This window comes from Centruroides vittatus, unplaced genomic scaffold (genome assembly GCF_030686945.1).
Source record: "Centruroides vittatus isolate TY-2023 unplaced genomic scaffold, ASM3068694v2 contig_460, whole genome shotgun sequence".
Lineage (NCBI taxonomy): Eukaryota > Metazoa > Arthropoda > Arachnida > Scorpiones > Buthidae > Centruroides > Centruroides vittatus.
Window position 1 is genome coordinate 937,414 of NW_027122256.1, and position 19,683 is coordinate 957,096.

At 34.2% G+C, this 19,683-nt stretch overlaps 1 protein-coding gene across 1 annotated transcript in view; it reads right to left on the reverse strand.

The window, feature by feature from the left end:
- Window positions 1-19,683, reverse strand: part of LOC136977518 (ubiquitin carboxyl-terminal hydrolase 2-like) — a 77,853-nt gene that overhangs the window by 56,253 nt on the left and 1,917 nt on the right. The window lies entirely within an intron of this gene.

Genomic DNA, 19,683 nt, shown 5'->3' on the forward strand with positions numbered 1-19,683 from the left:
ATTATATACTTAATTTTTATATATTTAATACATTGTTTATGTCTAAATAGAGTTTAGTTTAAATCTGAAATACATACAAGTTTAAAACTTTTGTTATGAACAAAAAATTAATATAAACTATTTTTTATTTTAAAAAATATGTCTAACTAGCCTATAAATTTTATATTTTAATTGTTAATCTATTCCCTAATTTTCATAATAAAGTGGAAATAAGTAGTACTGTATTTTTAAGTGAAGAAATTTTTCCATGCAAAAATCAGATCTGACTCCACATTAGAAACTTGAAATAGTTCCATATCTAGAGTGATCAGGAAGATAAAGTCAGGATTTCAATTTATTAAAAAGTTAATATTCACCATTAGGATATTAACAATCTATTTATCTATAATGAATAGACAATTTTTGATAATGAAATTTTTTAAGACCCATTATAATCTTAAAAAAATTTTACATAAATAGATGGAACATTCATATATTATTCATATTCCATATACATTATGTTATTTCATATTTTCCTTTGGTTCCATCTAGGGTTTTTCAAACAGGATCCCGGAATTCCGTTTTTTTTTAACCCGGGAAATATCCCGGAAAACCCCACAAATTTCTTAAAAATTCACTTTTTTCTTATTTTTTAAGGTTGAGGAAATTTTGCAAATAGAAAGTATAATTAACTCATAAACTGTCAGAATACATTTGTATTTATTAATTTTAAACCTACTTATTAGTTTTTTTAATTTTTCCTCGTTATAGCACGTCACAAATGATCAATAATCAATACGTAGCTTATTTGTGGCAGGACTCTCAAAATTCTTTACCAGTAATGCCTGGAATAATTGTGCTTATTGTTGTCTTAATTTTTAACTATGCCCAGTAGCTTCAATAACTGCGTAATGCCAGGTTGTGCAAATTGGGCAAGGATAGAAATGAGTACGAAGTCTGCGAGTATGAAGTTTTTCTTCATAACCTGATTTTAAAGACAAACAAACTGCCGAATTACTGGGCTATAATGTTTCTATTAAAACAGTTGAGGTAGACAAATCAAGAATACTAGAGAACAAAAGAAGTACTACAATCTCAAAAACAAAGTAGAAATCTTTCAGGATACAGGTGAAAAACACATAATATTTGTCTTCTCTTAAATGCATTAAACACGATTCCAATCGCATCAATTGAATCGGAAAAGGCACTCTCGGTAGCAAGAGTTTTCATTACTGAAATAAGAATTAGATTGAGTGATCGGAGTATTGACCATCTTTGCTTTTTAAAATCTTATAAAAATTTACAATATTTTGTATTATATTTTATTTAAAAAAATAAAAATTACCTTCTAAGTTAGAAGTTTGATCTGTTCTTTTTTTTTAATTTTCAACTCAATTCAAAGGCATCTTTGTTGTTGTTGTATGCAGTTTCCTTTTGGTGGGGAGATATGTAGTGCTCCGCCACTATTTGTTCGTTTTTTTTTTTGATTGTATATATTGTATATTATTAGACTTAAGTTCGCGTCACTGTATCGGGTTATTATCGCGTTATTACTGTATCGAGTTATTATCGCGTTATTGTGTATCGGGTATTATTTTATCGCGTTTTCTTTGTAACGGGTTATTTTTTCTTTGTTTCGTCATTCTTTGACGACACGTGTCCCTTTTTGTTCCACCTTTGAGGGACGCGCGCAAAAGGGGCCTTTGGATTGGTTGCCGAAGGATCACGTGGGAGACGGCAACAGCGAACGGTATATATATAGAAGGTCCTGACGTAGAAGGGCACCTTTTTTCCGGATCTTTGGAGGCCGAATGCTGTCCGTTGGGGAAGACCTGTGTCAAGCACGTGAGCGAAGATCGGGAAGCCCCCGGAGAACAAAGGAGAAGTGTTTCAACAATCGAATTCCATCGGAGCCGTATGAAAGATTAATGAACTAAAGTGAATCAGCACAGACATAGGACAGTCCAAGGTACAATCTTGAACGATTATATATGTTTTTTTTTCTCCACGCGAGAAAATTGTCGGTACACTTGAGGCTGGAAGGGAATTTGTATGTACGCTTTCTTTGTTCACCAGTTGGTGTTAGTTACTAATAAACACGTTTTCTGTAAGCCGACTTATTCCTTTTTTTTTTGTAGACCGGTAGACCTCGGTCTAACCTCAGGGTCTTAACATTGGCGTCCGCGACAGGATAGTTGTTTGCATTGTGTGAAGTCGGCCGGTATTATATTCCCTTCCTCTCAAACCTTTCTAGTTCGGGTTAGTGCTACTATTTTTTTTTGTGTATTACTGGTTGTGGTGTTTTCCCTGGAGATGAACGGCGAAGTTAGTGGATCGGTAGCAGAAATATGCAATGTTCCCATTGTTACGGGGTTCATGGGAATGATACCATGTTTTTCAAATTTGCCGGGCGATACCCTAGACATCCATCGGTTCTTCCAGACTGTAGAAAATGTAGCGGCTTTAGCCGGATGGGAGGAAAGGGTCAAAGTGACCGTAGTCCAAGCGAGACTAAAAGGGGAACCGTTATCGGTATTTTTTGACTTGAAGGATCAGGGGGTGACGCTATATGACGAGATAAAGGAAGGTCTCGCAAAGTGTTTTGATCGTAAGGGGAAGGAGCAGGACCCGTTTGATCAACTTTTGAAGATGTCACAGAAAAGAGGGGAAAAGGCATGCGAGTATGGTATACGCATAAAATCCTTATTTTCTCGGGCCGTAGCGCGGAATCAAAATCTGTCTACCTTACGTGATAACACCATCAAGGACTGCTTCATGAAGGGCTTAAACCCCGACATTCGGAGATCTGTTATACAAGGTCGTCCTGAAACTTTGGACCAGGCTATCCGGAGGGCAGAAGAGGAGGAAAAGATCGAAACCGCGTGCGGAAGAGGGCCCGTTAGTGAAGTATACGCTAACTCTGACCAAAAGAATGCACCTTCCGAAAAGGAGGATGAGACGCATAATCGCATCGTAAAACTTGAGAATCAGGTACAAGTTTTAAGTGAGTCCATTGCCTCACTGGTTGAATGCATAAAGGAGAATGGGGGTTTTAGGAAACGGGAGAAAGGGGATAAAAGATGTTATTCGTGCGGCGAAAAGGGCCATTTTTCCCGACAGTGCGGTAAAAGGAAGGATTTAAACTAGATGAGGGTCATCCGGGAAGTCAGGCGGATGACCCGATCGTTAGGCTTAACCTGACAAGAGGGGTACGATTATCTGAGAAAGGGCTACCCTTAGTGGAAGGAGAGATTGGTGGCATAAGAATTAAGGGGCTGGTGGACACGGGGGCCGAGAGGACGGTGATTAGGAGCAAACTGACCGAATGCATGAGGTCGAAGAATAAAGGGTGGGTGACATCGGATGATTCGCGAATAAGCGGGATGTCAGGAACCCTAATCGAAAGCCATGAAGCCGTTATGATTGAATGCCTTTTCGACAACGGTAATAAAACCCGAATTAGAGCACCTAGTGTTAATTTTCCTGGATACGCACAGTACGATATAATAATAGGCATGGATGTTATCTGCTGTAATCCTGAAGTGTTAACCGAAGTTAAATCTGTGGTTATACCGAACCAACAAATTGTCCAAGGAAAATTTCTCATTAACATCAACAGTGAAATGGGTATTAGCAAAAACGGGTGGAAATTAGATCACCTTGATAACGACGTTAAGAAAAGGGTGCTTGAAGTTTTGAATAGGTATCCCGATTCCATTGCTAATGAATTATCCGAATTACCCGGTACAAATAATTACATGCATTCTGTGTCCCTAACCACAAATCAACCTGTTAATGTTAGGCAATACCGGATTCCTTTTTGTTATCTTCCTGGCCTCAAGAAACAAATCAGTGATTTAATGAAGGCGGGAATATGTGAGGAGAGTTCCTCCGATTGGAACTCGCCTATACATATTGTCCCCAAAAGTTCCGGCGAGATCCGCATCACCCTAGACCTGCGGAAGGTTAACGACATAACGAAATCTCAAACGTTCCCCATGGCCAGAATCGATGACATCCTGGCCCAACTTAACGGGAATAAATACTTCTCCGTGTTGGATTTAAAAGCTGGCTACTTTCAAATCCCTCTTGACCCCAAGGTGAGGCATGTGTTTGCGTTTACCACGCCTTGGGGTAAATACCAACTATGCAGAATGCCCCAGGGGGGAAAGAACAGCGGCAGATTTTTCCAATACGTGATGACCAAGATTCTGGCTAGGTTCATGGGGAACAGCTGTTTCGTCTTTCAGGACGATATAGTCTTGTTTTCGCGGAATTTGGGGGATCACCTTGAGCTGATAGACCGCGTGATTAGCACCTTAACAAACGAGGGATTAAAGTTGAACCCGGATAAGTGCCAACTACTGGCACACGAGGTTAAGTATTTGGGCCATATTATCAACAGTGAAGGGGTGAGACCTGACCCTAGTAACGTCGAATCTATTGAACGTCTCGACGCACCTAAGAATACGAAGGGTGTCCGCAGCTTTCTTGGCATGATGGGTTTTTTTAGGAATTTTGTCCCATCCTTTTCGGAAATTGCAGCCCCCCTCACCGAACTCACAAAAAAGGGGAGGAGGTTCTTGTGGGATGCAAAATGTCAACGGAGTTTCGAGAAACTAAAAGAGGCGATAATCAATCCTCCCACCCTCGTGCACCCTGACTTTAATAATCAATTTTTTTTGCATACCGACGCTTCCGAGACCGCAGCGGCGGCCGTGCTTGAGCAGCGTAAAGAGGGGGGGTTGGCCCCGATAGGGTATTTTAGTAGACGGTTCCAAGGGGCGGAAAGGAACTACTCAACAATCGAAAAGGAATGCCTTGCCATTATCTTAGCCCTGAGACATTTCAAATTCCTGATATTGGGTCAGAAGACGACGATCCTTTCTGACCACAAACCTTTAGTGTTCCTAAGTAATATTCAGAATGGGAGCAAACGGTTGACTCGCTGGGTTATGGAATTGATGGATTTCCATATTGAGATCGAGCATGTTAAGGGCATAGATAACAAGGTGGCGGATTTCTTATCTAGGAATATTGACGGGGTGAACCAATTCAACGTAGAGTTCGCCAAGACTGCGTGCGTAAGCCGTGATGAGATTCGTTCATCCCAGGATTGCGACGATACCTTTGGCCCCATCAAGAGGGACATAACGCGAGACCCCGATAATGATGTTTTGAAACGGCATCTGCCTCAATATGTCATGCTAGATGATTGTCTTTATCGAAAGAAATTTCTAAGGTCTCGTGACCAGTACGTAAACCAACTATGTGTAGGGAAGAGTCTCGCCGAAACGTTGGTCAGGGCGGTGCACGAGAATAAGTTATCTGGGCACTGGGGGGTGAAAAAAACTATCAGGAATATCGAAAAACACTATTATATCCAGAACCTGAGAACTAAGGTAGAGCAAGTCGTCAAAGTATGTGCTAAGTGCCAAAAACATAACGTGCATAAAGGCAAATCGCCCTTCCAAGAAAATGAGAAAGCTGAGTCACCCTTCCAGAAGTTGGCAATCGATATAATAGGGCCCATCCGCACGACAAGGAACGGGAACCGGTACATCCTCGTCATTATCGACATTTTCACCCGTTTTGTTGAGGCGCACCCCCTAAAAGATCAAACGGCTTGGTCTATTAGCAATACCATCTTTAATGAGGTGATCTGCAGGTATGGCGCACCTGAAGTTATTATCTCCGATAGGGGAACAAACTTTTTGTCCTCACTTTTCTCAGATTGTTGTAAGTGGTTGGGGATCCATCGTAACATTACAACTGCTTATCGGCCATGTTCTAATGGTATGTGTGAAAGGGTGAATAGATCATTAATCGAGATGATAGCTAAATCATCCGCCAGCGGGGGAGTGGAGTGGGATGAGATGGTTCCCTCAGCTTGTTTCACTTATAATAATTCCCATCACTCCGCTATTGGTGAATCGCCAGCTTTCCTCCTTTTTGGCCTCGACCCCCGCGTCCCGAATATTGATCATGTTTCCGAGCGTTGGACCACCGACGAGCGAAGGGCATACTTGGTAACCAAGCTTCGTTCGTTGAGGGATTGCGCGAACATGCGGGCGAGGAATCATAATCGTAAAGTAAGGGACTACCGAAATAAAGGTAGGACTTTAACAAAATTTTTAGAAGGGCAAAGAGTCTGGGTTAGGAAGATGGGCGTTAAGAAAGGAAAATTTTCCAGCAATTATAAAGGCCCGTTCCGGGTCACAAAAGTACTAAGCCCAACGACTTACCGTGTGGAGAGTTGCGACTCTAAAGATGTGGAGACCATCCACGTCGATCGTATGAAGCCCTGTTACGATCGGATAATTGTTAGCAAGAGGAAGGCAAAGAGAAAGAAAGACAAGAAAGTTGAATCGGAGAATGAGGAGGAATTGTTTGACGACAGATTAATGCAGAGACGCGGCGAGACGGTCACTACACAGAGTGACCAACACGAAGCGAACGAGGTGACTAACATCGAACCGCGTGTTAGGCCGTATAACCTGAGGGAGCGGGCAATTGACTTCCGTAGATTACACTACGGGAAGTAAGTTTCTTTTGGTGGGGAGATATGTAGTGCTCCGCCACTATTTGTTCGTTTTTTTTTTTGATTGTATATATTGTATATTATTAGACTTAAGTTCGCGTCACTGTATCGGGTTATTATCGCGTTATTACTGTATCGAGTTATTATCGCGTTATTGTGTATCGGGTATTATTTTATCGCGTTTTCTTTGTAACGGGTTATTTTTTCTTTGTTTCGTCATTCTTTGACGACACGTGTCCCTTTTTGTTCCACCTTTGAGGGACGCGCGCAAAAGGGGCCTTTGGATTGGTTGCCGAAGGATCACGTGGGAGACGGCAACAGCGAACGGTATATATATAGAAGGTCCTGACGTAGAAGGGCACCTTTTTTCCGGATCTTTGGAGGCCGAATGCTGTCCGTTGGGGAAGACCTGTGTCAAGCACGTGAGCGAAGATCGGGAAGCCCCCGGAGAACAAAGGAGAAGTGTTTCAACAATCGAATTCCATCGGAGCCGTATGAAAGATTAATGAACTAAAGTGAATCAGCACAGACATAGGACAGTCCAAGGTACAATCTTGAACGATTATATATGTTTTTTTTTCTCCACGCGAGAAAATTGTCGGTACACTTGAGGCTGGAAGGGAATTTGTATGTACGCTTTCTTTGTTCACCAGTTGGTGTTAGTTACTAATAAACACGTTTTCTGTAAGCCGACTTATTCCTTTTTTTTTTGTAGACCGGTAGACCTCGGTCTAACCTCAGGGTCTTAACACTTTAATAATTTTTTCTATTTTGAATTACATAGAAATTTTCACAAAGGTAATTTCTAATAATATCTTACACAGCATTATTAATATAATTTTGGAGGTTACAGAACGTATTAAATTACTTTAAAAAATAAAAAATAATTATATCATTTGATTTCATGATATTTTGTATATCTTAAAAATAATTAATTTTCTCCCAGGATTTCCCGGAATCCCGGGAAACAGTTCACTTTTATCCCGGAATCTCGGGACAGGCATAAGACCAGGAAATGAGAAACCCTAGTTCCATCACATAATAAAGTGCTTTGTTATAAAAATATTATTTAATTTATTACTGTGATATGTTTTAAGAATATTAAACTAGTCAATATGGTAGAAAATAAAAACAGTTAATTGAAGTTATCCATCAAAAATAATAAGGATTTAAACTGAAGTAAATGAAAACTCTCTTTTACAAAAAGGAGATTTTGGTTTTCTTTTGGTTAATCAATTGTTTATTTTTTTAAGAATTACAGATATTACCATATAACACAGTGGTTAGGTTAAGAAAAAGTGCCATGCTATGTAAAGCCATGCTATATTAAACAAATCACTAATACAGAACATAGGGTTAAGTTCCAAAAGTTAGCAGAAGTATATTATTATTTTTGTAATTAAGAGAAATATGTTTATTAAAGCAATCAATAATTAACTAACAATCACAATCAAAAGTATTGCATGTTAAAATTAATTTTTTCTTCACTGCTAAACACTGCTAAATGAGGACATTTTCTTTTTGGCAAAATATTGTCATCTGAGCTTTCCTGTTGACCTTACTCTGAAGTATCAGCAACATTTATTTTTCTCTACTTTTTTTCATAAAGTCTGATATTTTCACTTGCTTGTGTTTGTCTAAGAGATCTTATAGAATAGGAAGGTAGGATAAGGACGAAGAAAAATTATATAATCAATTCTCATTAAAGAAAACTAGGCAAAAGGCACAAAACAACATTAAAAATTTCAATATTCTAAACTCCACAAATATGAGGCAACACACATGCTTGCTTGAATAAAAAAAAAAATTGAATGATGATGTTTACACTTAAAAATTGTGACATTTTGTACTGGGATGTCTCCAATTCTTGTACCATATTATACTGAAACTCAGTTGTAAGAATACAATGTATGGAATATTGCCCCAATTCTCGAATCATGTTAGAGCAAAACTGGACAAGGGACACTTGTACATTGGAAATAAATTACACAGATTATATTCATATATTATTATTAAGGGATCTAATATAAAAATATATTAGTCATATCAGTGTGAGGACCTGAACTGGGGTCAACTGGAAAGTCTGAATGTGGGGTATCAATTGAGAAATTAAAGATCTCCTTTTCAGACGCGAATAGGAGGAATTGAATGTCTCAATTGAACAATGGAAGTTTTTTTTGTAAACTATTTAAACAATAGAAAAGACTAAAGTCAAGAAAAACGTGGCTAGAGAGGAGTTGTATTCTGTCGCGACGTTGACCTCTCTCACACCCTCCATCAGGTTTCGAATTGTCACCAGGTGACGATGAGAGACCGATGGAGAAGAGACTTTGGATGCAAAACTTTTAAAACTGCGCATTCAAGGACATTCGGAGTTCTTGATTCTTAGTTTCTGGTTGTTGGTGCTCACCATCAGGATTTGCCACCATGTGGACCAACATCGACCAACTAGTCGATGCCCGAAACTAACAATTGCTCCTGCAGACAGCGTGTTGCTCCTAGATTTACCCTTCTCCCAAACTTTTGATTTGAAACTGTGCTGCACACCCCAGGGCTGTCCACTGAAACATATATCATCGAGGGACTGAGAGAACTTCAGACTGAATGTTGGACACTCAACCAAAAAGAAAGAAAAAAAAAACTTTTTATTCGCTCCCACAGCTGGGTTTTGTCCAATCTTTGAAGAGAGTTGTAAGAAACTTCTATTTTTATTAAACGGTTTTAAGATGGAAAACCTGTCCTGGTGAGTCTTTCCACTCCCACACAACTGTGTCGATCGCTGTTATCAAGACAGCTCCCCAGTCGGCTAACCTCACATCAGAAAACTATAATGTTAACTTTAACAGTCTTGGGACATTACCCATTCAAATAGAATTTGATTAATTTATTTCATTAACATAAAAATTAGACTAAAACTTATGGTAAACTCAATAGTATTTTTTATGCCAAGCATTAATACACAAGGATCTATCTGACTAACCACAGTTTTGTCCTATTTTAAATATTGCAGTTAGAGGTCACTATTGAGAGAGAGCTACTTTTCGGAGATTTATTCTATATTTTTTTTAATCTTCTTTGTTTTTGTTTTTTTTAAATATGTTTACTGGCTATATCAGACTTAAGAAAATGATTTAAAATTTGCACCCCTTCTTTAGGTATGTGCTGATTATCTGCTGAATAAATATGTCATAATTGTCATTATTTCATAATATGTCAAAACTTATAGACAAGCACAAGGCTACCAGACTGACTTGGACCAGAAATCACATAACCTGAAAGAAATAATGAAGGAATGTAATGTGGTCAGATAAAAAACATTCAATTTAGATAAGACAAATGGTTGCCAATACTATTAGCATGATTTAACAAAGAGAGAAAAACTCCAAATGACAAATGGGTGGGGGTTCCATGACAGTTTGGGCTATCTTTGCAGAGTGAGGGAAAACAAATATTGCCTTTCCTATAGGAATGATATTGTACTGAAGAATGCCGAAGGATATATCTAGCAGCTAGAAATGCATCTACTTTCCTTTGGAGAAATACTGGGCAGTTTCAGCAAAATAATGCTCCCATTTATACCATCAACATCACTTGGGAATGGTTTCTGGCCAACAGGGTTCAAATCATGGATAGTCAGTTGTGTCACTGAATTTCAACCCTATGGAGAATGTCTGGGATCTTCTGGTCAGGTTAGTCTATGCAAATGGAAAACAACATGACAACACCACACACCCAAAGACTTCAATCATTGAGAAATGGGAGAAAATTCCTCAAGGTTTTCTTCAAAAGTTGATGGAGTTGATGAGGGATAGAGTTTTCAAAGTAATCATAAACAAACGGGAGCAATCTGGTTATTAGCTTTCATAAATAACCTTGAAAATATCATTTTCTATCCATTTTTCATAAGTGATCTTAAAATTACTGAATATTTCAAGAAACTCATTTCTTCAATAAAATTATTCTATTATTTATATTAGAACTTGATACTTTATGTTCAACCTGAAGAAGATCCAGCTGAAGGATCAAAAACATTATTCATTATCAAGATAATAAGCTACTGGAGAATTGTTTAGAAGGTACTACAAAGAAAGTTTGGTGCTAAACTTGATACTTTATATATATAAATGTAAAAACACATTGAAATACATAAAATTAAATTTGGCTATAATTCATTTCACCATCTGAGATAAATTTTAAAAACTAAGTGTTCTTATTTTTATTAAACACACTGTAAAACTGTGAAAAGTTGTTTTAAAGATCAAAGTCAACTCTAGTTACTATCAAGTAAAGTACTAGAGCCCATGTTCAAGCATGAAATTCTGTTATTGTCTGGTTTGGAAACTTTTTCCTATGATTGCATTACAACAAAGCAACACTCTTACATTCAACTGTAGCATTTCTAAATAAGATGAAGAAAGAAACTGGTATGAAATCAATATCCTTTTCGAACATACTTGATAAAAATCTGATGCAGTGCTCATGGATTTTTGTGCCTTTGTGCTATTAAAAAGAGTCCTTGGAAATTGTCGATCCCAATTATTAGATCGATTATGGAAAACTTGCAATGACGAATGAAAGAAACTGCACTAAAATTATCTAAGTCTTTCTGCAACGGAAAATTTGATGATAGACAATAACCAGAAACCAGAGAAAGCAGATACAACATGACATGGTGGCAAAAGTAATTTTTCCAAATAACTAACAGTTATTAAGAATATTTCATAAGGCTGAAACAACCCTTTGTATTATTTACTCATATGAAAAATAAATAGAAACAAATCTCTAAGGAAAATGATTTATTGAATTGGTTGATTGATTGAACTAAATAATATATCTTTTGTTTGGAGAAAAATCCTATAGGTGTCCCTGATCACGAGTGAATCCAACTCATCAATTTTTTTATCTGTTAATTCTTTTTCCACTTTTCAAGATACTTATACTTGAAAAATGAACAAACTTTTAAAAATCAACAATATCTTTGGGACACTGCATATCTTTGTCATATCACAATAGGATTGAGACAGTGTGTTGCATTTTTATAATTAAAAATTTTTTAAATTGTATTATACATACAAATTATCTTTCACTCCATCTAATCCATGTGCTGACGTGTTTGAATATGTATGTATGTACGCAGTGGTGATATTCGAAATATTTAACAAAGTGTTTGCTAGCAGAAAATTTTTCCCTAACAATCACTGACAAATGAAATGGAAGTTTTGGCTAGAAATAAATACAATACCTTTTCTTGCGATATATCTAATAATCAGTGGCATATTTGGAACGTAACGAGCCCTGGGCGAAGACCGGATAACAATAATATACTAGTGCTGTTGACCTTTTTTTTTTTTCAGGCAGAGAAATTTTTCACCCCAAATGGCACTACTCATAGTAAACAGATGTCATCATCTCTCATAATACAATATCCTTTTTATTTCACTGTCCACAGCCCGACACGTGTTCCATGGCCATTTTGTATTATCTCGCGCACGAGAGATTGTGGGATCTCTCTTATGACTGGATCTAGTTTCAAGAACTCTTTTGAATTGATTGCGATTGTAACGGTCAAGAGAGATCGCACCAAGACATAGTCCCCAACCTTGCTCACAATCTAGATTGAAATGATCAGTGCGAACAGGGTATAAGGCTCTAGTTTAGTAGTATTACAGAGTATAATACGTATATTTTAATATATTTTTTAAAAGAAACAAAACCACTGAGAAATGTTACGTGTGTTTAACAAGGTTCAGAAAACTGAAAATTTTAACAACAGTTCGGCCGAACCTGTGCGAACCCGCTGAATATCACCACTGTATGTACGTATGGATGTGCATGTGTGTAAGAGCGAGAGAGAGAGCTTGTATATGCGATGAGAAGAAAATAGTTTCTGGTCATACAAGAAGACAATCCTTGGACTTGTTGGAAAGAAAGAGGTGATCTGTATACCTACTGCATGTGGAAGAGAGAAAAATTTGTCAATCCAATTTTCTTGGCATTACTTTCTTTGTCTTGTGTTTTGTTTATTTTTGGTGCACATTTTCTGTTAGGCATGTACAAAATCTATGTTTTTTATTTTTGCCTCTAAATTCTGTTAGACAAGCTCAATTGTATCAAGGAGCATGGACATTGTCATCTTCACCCCAATGTATCTCAAAAATAAAGTCATGGACCCCACTTATTATTATATTTTTGGATTCTAAAGAGAAAGCATAACATTATCATTCATTACAGTCATTTTGGGAACTTTTATTTTTAAAAGAATAAATTTGTTATGCTATCTGATTTCATGTATTTATATTTTTAAAAGCACCTTAATTTGTTTCTTCAAAATTTTTTTGTAAAGGCTAAATTTCCTAAAACTTAGAAAAACATAAATATGCATTTCAGATAAGATAAAAAAAATTCTGTAAAGTAACAAATAAATAATAGCATATTTAAATAAAAGCTGTATAGTCTGACTATAATGTATTTGTCCTAGAAATCATATAAATCCTTCTAATTTGTATATTACAAAATTTATACAACTATTTTATATAAAACATAGAAACTTACATAACATAGCTAGTATTATTTCTTATTCAACTAGTTACAGTTCTAAATCCAGCTTTAAGTTTGGATAAATAAAATACAGCCCTATATGTAAGATATTATTAGACAATATTTTATTACTAAAAATTCTAAACTTCATTTCTAAAAGAATTTAGAAGTAATTAGATGCATTAGAAGTCTCAAAGGCACATGTAATAGACAAGCTGGATAGCCAAATGGTTAAGGTGTGAACCTGCCACTCTAGGAGATATAGGAACAAAAACCCTACGAAGTTTTTAGGGAGGGATGGTTCGTCTCTCACCATCTAGATGCTCCATTGTGGGTCTGATTAAACCCACAATGAGCTTGATAAAAAGTGATTTAGGGAGTGAGTGTATATATATATAAAGGGCACATGCAATATGATGCAATATATGATGCATATTTGTTACTATTCTGAAACATAAAACATTTCTACTTGTTAATAATTTAGTGCTTTAATATTTAATAAGCATATAATTAAGTTAAAAATAGAATTTAAATTAAAGGTAATTCTGATAATAACTATGCAATTAATTAGCTGAAAAACTTTTTTGTGTGCATGAAAGCCATTAATTTCTTTAATAGAATTTATTTAAATGTAATAAAAATATTGGTCCTTTATATTCTTATTTAATTTAATTTAGTTGTTATTAAAATGTATTTAAATAAGAACATCACAAAATAAATAGACTAATTCAATTTTATCTATAACAATTGCAATAAATTGTACTAATCAATAACTATTTAGTAATAAATATACTGATTATAATCATCATTTGAAATAATAATAAATAATCAGTCTAGTAAAAATTTTGACATTTCAAAAATTCAAATTTTTTCAGAACACCATTAAAAAACTTTTCAATATATTAAAACATTAGAATTGAGTGAGATCATTTTCATCATTATCTTGAGCATTACAAGATATGGAATTAACTCAAAAAACACAAACAGTAGTCATAATTATTAGTCTACACATTTTGCAATTTTGTAATAGATGGCTGAATCCACACAACAGTGACTTTTCAATGTGCTGAAAAACTACAAAGAGCAGTAAATTTGAAAAATATATTTAAAAACTAAAATTTTTACTAAAAAACCTCTCAATCCACCATATTTAACTTCATTAAATGCTAATGTCTTTTGACTATCTCTAATGATGACCATCTTCAGTCTATTCACAGATCATCAAAATTCTAAATTATGGAACATTATAATGTTCCATAATTTATATTTAACTTGAATCTAAGTTCTATTTTTTTTATTCCATTCCATTTAGAATTTTGATGTTCTACAAATAGACTGAAGAAGGCTATTTAAAGATAATTAAAAATGCTAATATTTTTGACCAAGTTAAATATGCTGGATTTAAAGGTTTATTTTATGAGTATTAATACTGTTATTTTTAGTACTGCAAGAAATTGTTAACAGAAACATAATTTTATTACTTTTTCCATCATATGGACAGTAAGAGGGTAATCATACACATTGTAGACTCAGCCAGATCCACAATTGGCTTTATGATGAGAAACAAACTTAATATAGAGTATCTCAGCCAGATAATCTTGAAAATTTTCTGATAATCCAATCTAGATTCAATGTTCAGAACAGCAAACATGTCTTAGCTAGATCCAAACAAATTGCCAAATTATAATATGGGCTATGTAATTAATTAAATACTAACTTTGTCTAGAGTAGACAGATATGATACCATATCAAGCTAGATTTGATAATTATAATAAATTAAATTAAATTTAGAATTTTCTGGAAGAAAAGAATCAGCCCAGATCAGAACTTGAACCTATAACTCTCATATATCGTGTGGATGCATTACCAATATTTAATTAGTTAGTATTTAATTGATTACATAACTATAATATATAATTATCAGACTTATAGTCAGATAATTATATAATATGGCTATGTTTGGCTTACAGCCCAATATACAAGGACATCGTGACTGTCATATTGCAATAGAATTGAGGCAAAGCTGGTAAGAAGCAATTCCTGCACCTGTTAGGCACAGAAGAGGCTATCCTTGTACCTGCCAGCCATGGGAGGCACGATCCTTGCACTGGTCAGGTACAGAGAGACAATCCAAGAACAAAGCAATCACCATCAAGTGCCTTATTCTTGTGATTTACTCATTTTCTGTACCTATTTTCCATTAAGTTAATGAAATACTGTTTTTATTTTTGACTCTTAGACCTAAATTCCATAAGGCATGCTCAGGCACACTCAGAGAGCAGAGACATTGTCACTTTAATACCTTTGTATATCAAAAACAAAGTCATGGACTTCTATTTTTTACATTTACATGGATTTAAATTTACATTTTTGGATTCCTCATTGCAATTAATGGAAAATAGCAAAGTTTAATCAACGTTGATTGAACAGATTTGAGAATACACACAATTCTATAAGCACATAGAAGCAGTGGCGTAGCGTGGGTGTCGCTGCCCCCTTATTTAGGTATTATTATTATTTATTGTGAAATTTTGCCGCACCCTTAAAGTGCCGCCCCTGCCGCCCCACTACACTACGCCACTGCATAGAAGAGGCTTCACTAACACACTGCCTGAAATCTGGTTGTTTATTTGATTTGGTTTTAACTATAAATTGATTTTTGAATTGATATATATATATATATATATTAATTTATGACATAAATAAATAATGAAAAAAATATTGTCAATACTGCCCATCATTTATATCCCAACATCATGTTATATGTTGTATTCCAATGTTATGCCATTCTCTATCAGATTGTTGTTTTATAATCAATGTGACATCTCAAAGATTAACTAAATTTCTCATTTTAAATCATAATGCAAAGTGTGCAAAAAATTAAAATTAAGTAAGAAAATTTGCAATTTTCAAATTGTAGACCTATAAATTCCTACTGTCAGTGTCTGTCTGTCCTTCATTAAGTGCAAGAACAGTTAGATAAATGAAAATCAAGACTAGATAAGGAAAGGTTGAGGGTCAGAGGCCCAGATTAACTATTGTATGTACTAACTTCCAGTCTGGACTAAAAGTTATGTAATTTCAATTAAAAATTCTCAACAACAGAGTTAGATAGATGACAGCATGTCTCAATTGTTATCAGAAGTATGATGTGCAGGGCAAAACCCCACTAAAGTCCAGACCAAATATGGAAAACTTATAGGCTAGAAATCCCAATTAACTATATACGAACTTCTGGACCATACGTCATGTGACTTTTTTAAATTAAAAGATAATAAAAATTGCAGCCCAGTTTTGCAAAGACATCAAAATAAATAATTGCTTATTTGTTTATAAAAATTTAATATATTTTATATTTGTACTTAATATTAGCATTAATTATTTTTAAGATTGAATAAATGAAAGGACAACCCTTGAATTTGTATAAGAATGAAGATTTTGTATTCTACAGGAATTTTGTATATTACATTCCAAACATTTTTTCAAAAAATGTAATAAAATACAGTGGTATTTCATACTTTGAATGTTCCAGAATTAAAAAATTAAATTCCAGAGAAATTCAACCCAGAATCAGAACAATGCTTCTACCTTTAAACTGCCTCTACAATGAAAAAAAATCCAGCAATGAGTAGCATAACTTTCCCAGGTGTTAAAAATTAACTTTTTCAGTATATTCTTAATTATGATAAATAAAATTGTGGCACTATCTGTTATGAGATTTTGTTATAAAAATTTTTTTATATTTTTAATTATTATAAAATGGCAAAAAGTTTAATTTTGAAGGTGATGAATTTCATAAAAAAAAATTGTAAATGCAAAGAATAAATACCATCAGCAAGACTGACCCCTCTCAAGATATGACACCCCTTTATCTCCTCACCCCCTCAACCTTTAACCACTAAAATTTAATGGCATCAATTCCTCTTATACACAAGCTACCATACAAACTTTCATTTCTTCATCATTACCCCATCCTGAGATGTTAACAAAATAGATGTCAACACATGAAATTTTTTTTCTCTTTGTTTACCTCAGGAGGTTTCAAAACATGGAGATTTGCAAAAAAGTTGGAGGGTCAAATTTTAAACAATTTCAATACTTTCCCTTATGTATACATAACAGCCAGGAAAGTAAAAATGCACATTTTGTGTAAATGCCATCCGTTGTGAGTCCAAGTCATCTCTTGCTCTTGCTGTGAAAGCATTTCTTGCATTAAACTCTTGTGTTTTCAGTGTTTTTTCACTTTATTTTTGATATGTTTGTTTATTTATATAACACCCACCTATTAATCATGGCCTCCAAGAAGTTTGTGAAAGCAACAAACTCTAAGAGGAAGGTTGTAGCATTGACAATTAAGATAAAAAGAAACTTATCATAAAGCATGAAAAAGTACATGTATGGCAGATCTATCTTACAGCCATGTTCAAGATGCCAAAGTCAACAATATGCCCAATTTTTAGAAATAAGAAGGCAATAAAAGCAGCAAATGTGGCTAAAGGAGTGATGACATTGACATCCAGAAAGATTACATGTTATTAAGATGGATAAACTCTTCCTAGTATGGATAAATAAGAAGCAATTAGCTGCGATATCATCTCCAAGACGATTATTTGTGAGAAAGCCAAGCAACTGCATAGTGACCTTAAGAAACTGGATATAATCACTCTTCACTAATGAACAGGAAATGCAATTTTCATTTTATTATACAGTATTTACTTATTTTTTTGTTTTAATTTATTTTTTAGGTAAAAATAACACAATTAAATTGTGTGTATTTTCTGTTTAAGTTTATTGACATGAGTATTGTTCAGTTTGAACAGCCTCCTGAAATAAATTAAATTTGAAGTATAAGGTACCATTCTATAGTTATTCTAAGTGTGTCAAGAGCAAGTTGGAGATGCATGCCAAATCAATTTTCAGGAGCATTTTGGTATGAAGAGTAATATATGAATGCACAGATCAAACTTAGTTTTGCCATTTCTGTTACATTTGAGTTTGTAAACTGGAGGAATTGTCTTCGTTTAAATTTTGACTGCAATTTTTAAAATGTGAATTGTTATTCTATGTGAAGGATGAAGAAAAGTAAATAGATTTCCTTTTAATTGTCATTCCAGTATTATTAATTAATTATTTTAATGTAACAAAATTAACAAAAAATATATCTAATTTAAACTTTTAGGATTATCAATTTGGTTAATTTTGAAATAAATTGCAATTTTGATTTTCTGAATAGCATGCCTCACCATGACAAAAGAAAAATAAAAAAACACTTAACTATGAGTCTACAATTTTATAAAAGTTGCGTTGGTTATTTTCAAATAAAATTGGAATTTGTATAGTGCACTTCCTCAACTCTGACATGAAATAGTGCAGTGTGATACACATGATATTGAGATACAACATGCAACACATTTGAGATATAAAGAAGCAAGATCACATTGCCAAATCTACAGCAGATTAATTCATATAAATTTACCTTGTATAAAATATCATCTTATTAAATACCTACCTAAAAAGAGATAAACAAATCTTGAAAAGATATTAGATTTGATATTAAGAATAAATATAAACAAACAATATTAAATAGTACATGTACAGTACCATACTACATTTAATACTACTTAATAAATACAATATGTCATTTTAAAATCAAATTATTAAAATTTATTACAAGTTTAGTTATAATTATTACAGACTATAATTAAATTAAACCAAAAAACTAGTTAAAATCAATAAATGAAAAGGAATTAATTATTTAAACTAATATATTTTTAACTAAGTTTTAGTTTTGGCACACTTCAAATTCCTCATTTAAAAATGTAATCCAATTAAGATGCATTACAACATTGTAACATGGCATGCAATGAGTTTTGCAGGGGTTGAACATAACAGTATCGAAGTTTGCTTTGAAATGAATCTGCTAGTTTGAAAGTTTATTTCTTTCCAATTTTATATTGTAATATTAAAAATTCTATTTAAAAGTAATTGCATTATAAATTTTCCAAATATATACTTACAGTTCTGCATTAAAAACTAATTCAAGTAAAATAGAAATTAATCTTTTTTTATATAACGAAATGGTTAATGTTACCTATGGTTCCAAGATGGCAGCTCATCTCTGATTCCAGCAAATAGAAAAGAAACAGTGGGGACGCACGTTCTAACCTAACCTAACCTAACCTATTCTAATAAATTACCATAATTATTACCAACAAAATTATTAGAATAGGTTAGAACATGCATCCCCACTGTTTCCCTTCTTCTATTTGCTGGAATCAGAGATAAACCGCCATCTTGGAACCATAGGTAACATTAACCAAAGAAATAAATTCATGTATTTAAATCAAATCTATCTATCTATCTACCTATTATTATTATTGGTACCTATTCAATATTCAAGCTACTGTATTCTATTTGTTCAATTGTTAAATTAGCAAATTCATTTAAATGTATCTTTATTCATAAAGCTTCTAGTCCTATTCCATAGGATTTTATTCTTTTATAGCTACTTTTTTTGACTATTTAATTGAACTTATTAAAATTATAAAACTCCAACTAAAGGGTAGAAAACCCAAAATGCACATGCATCTTGGAGATTTTGACTAATAAAAAATAAAGAAAGAAAC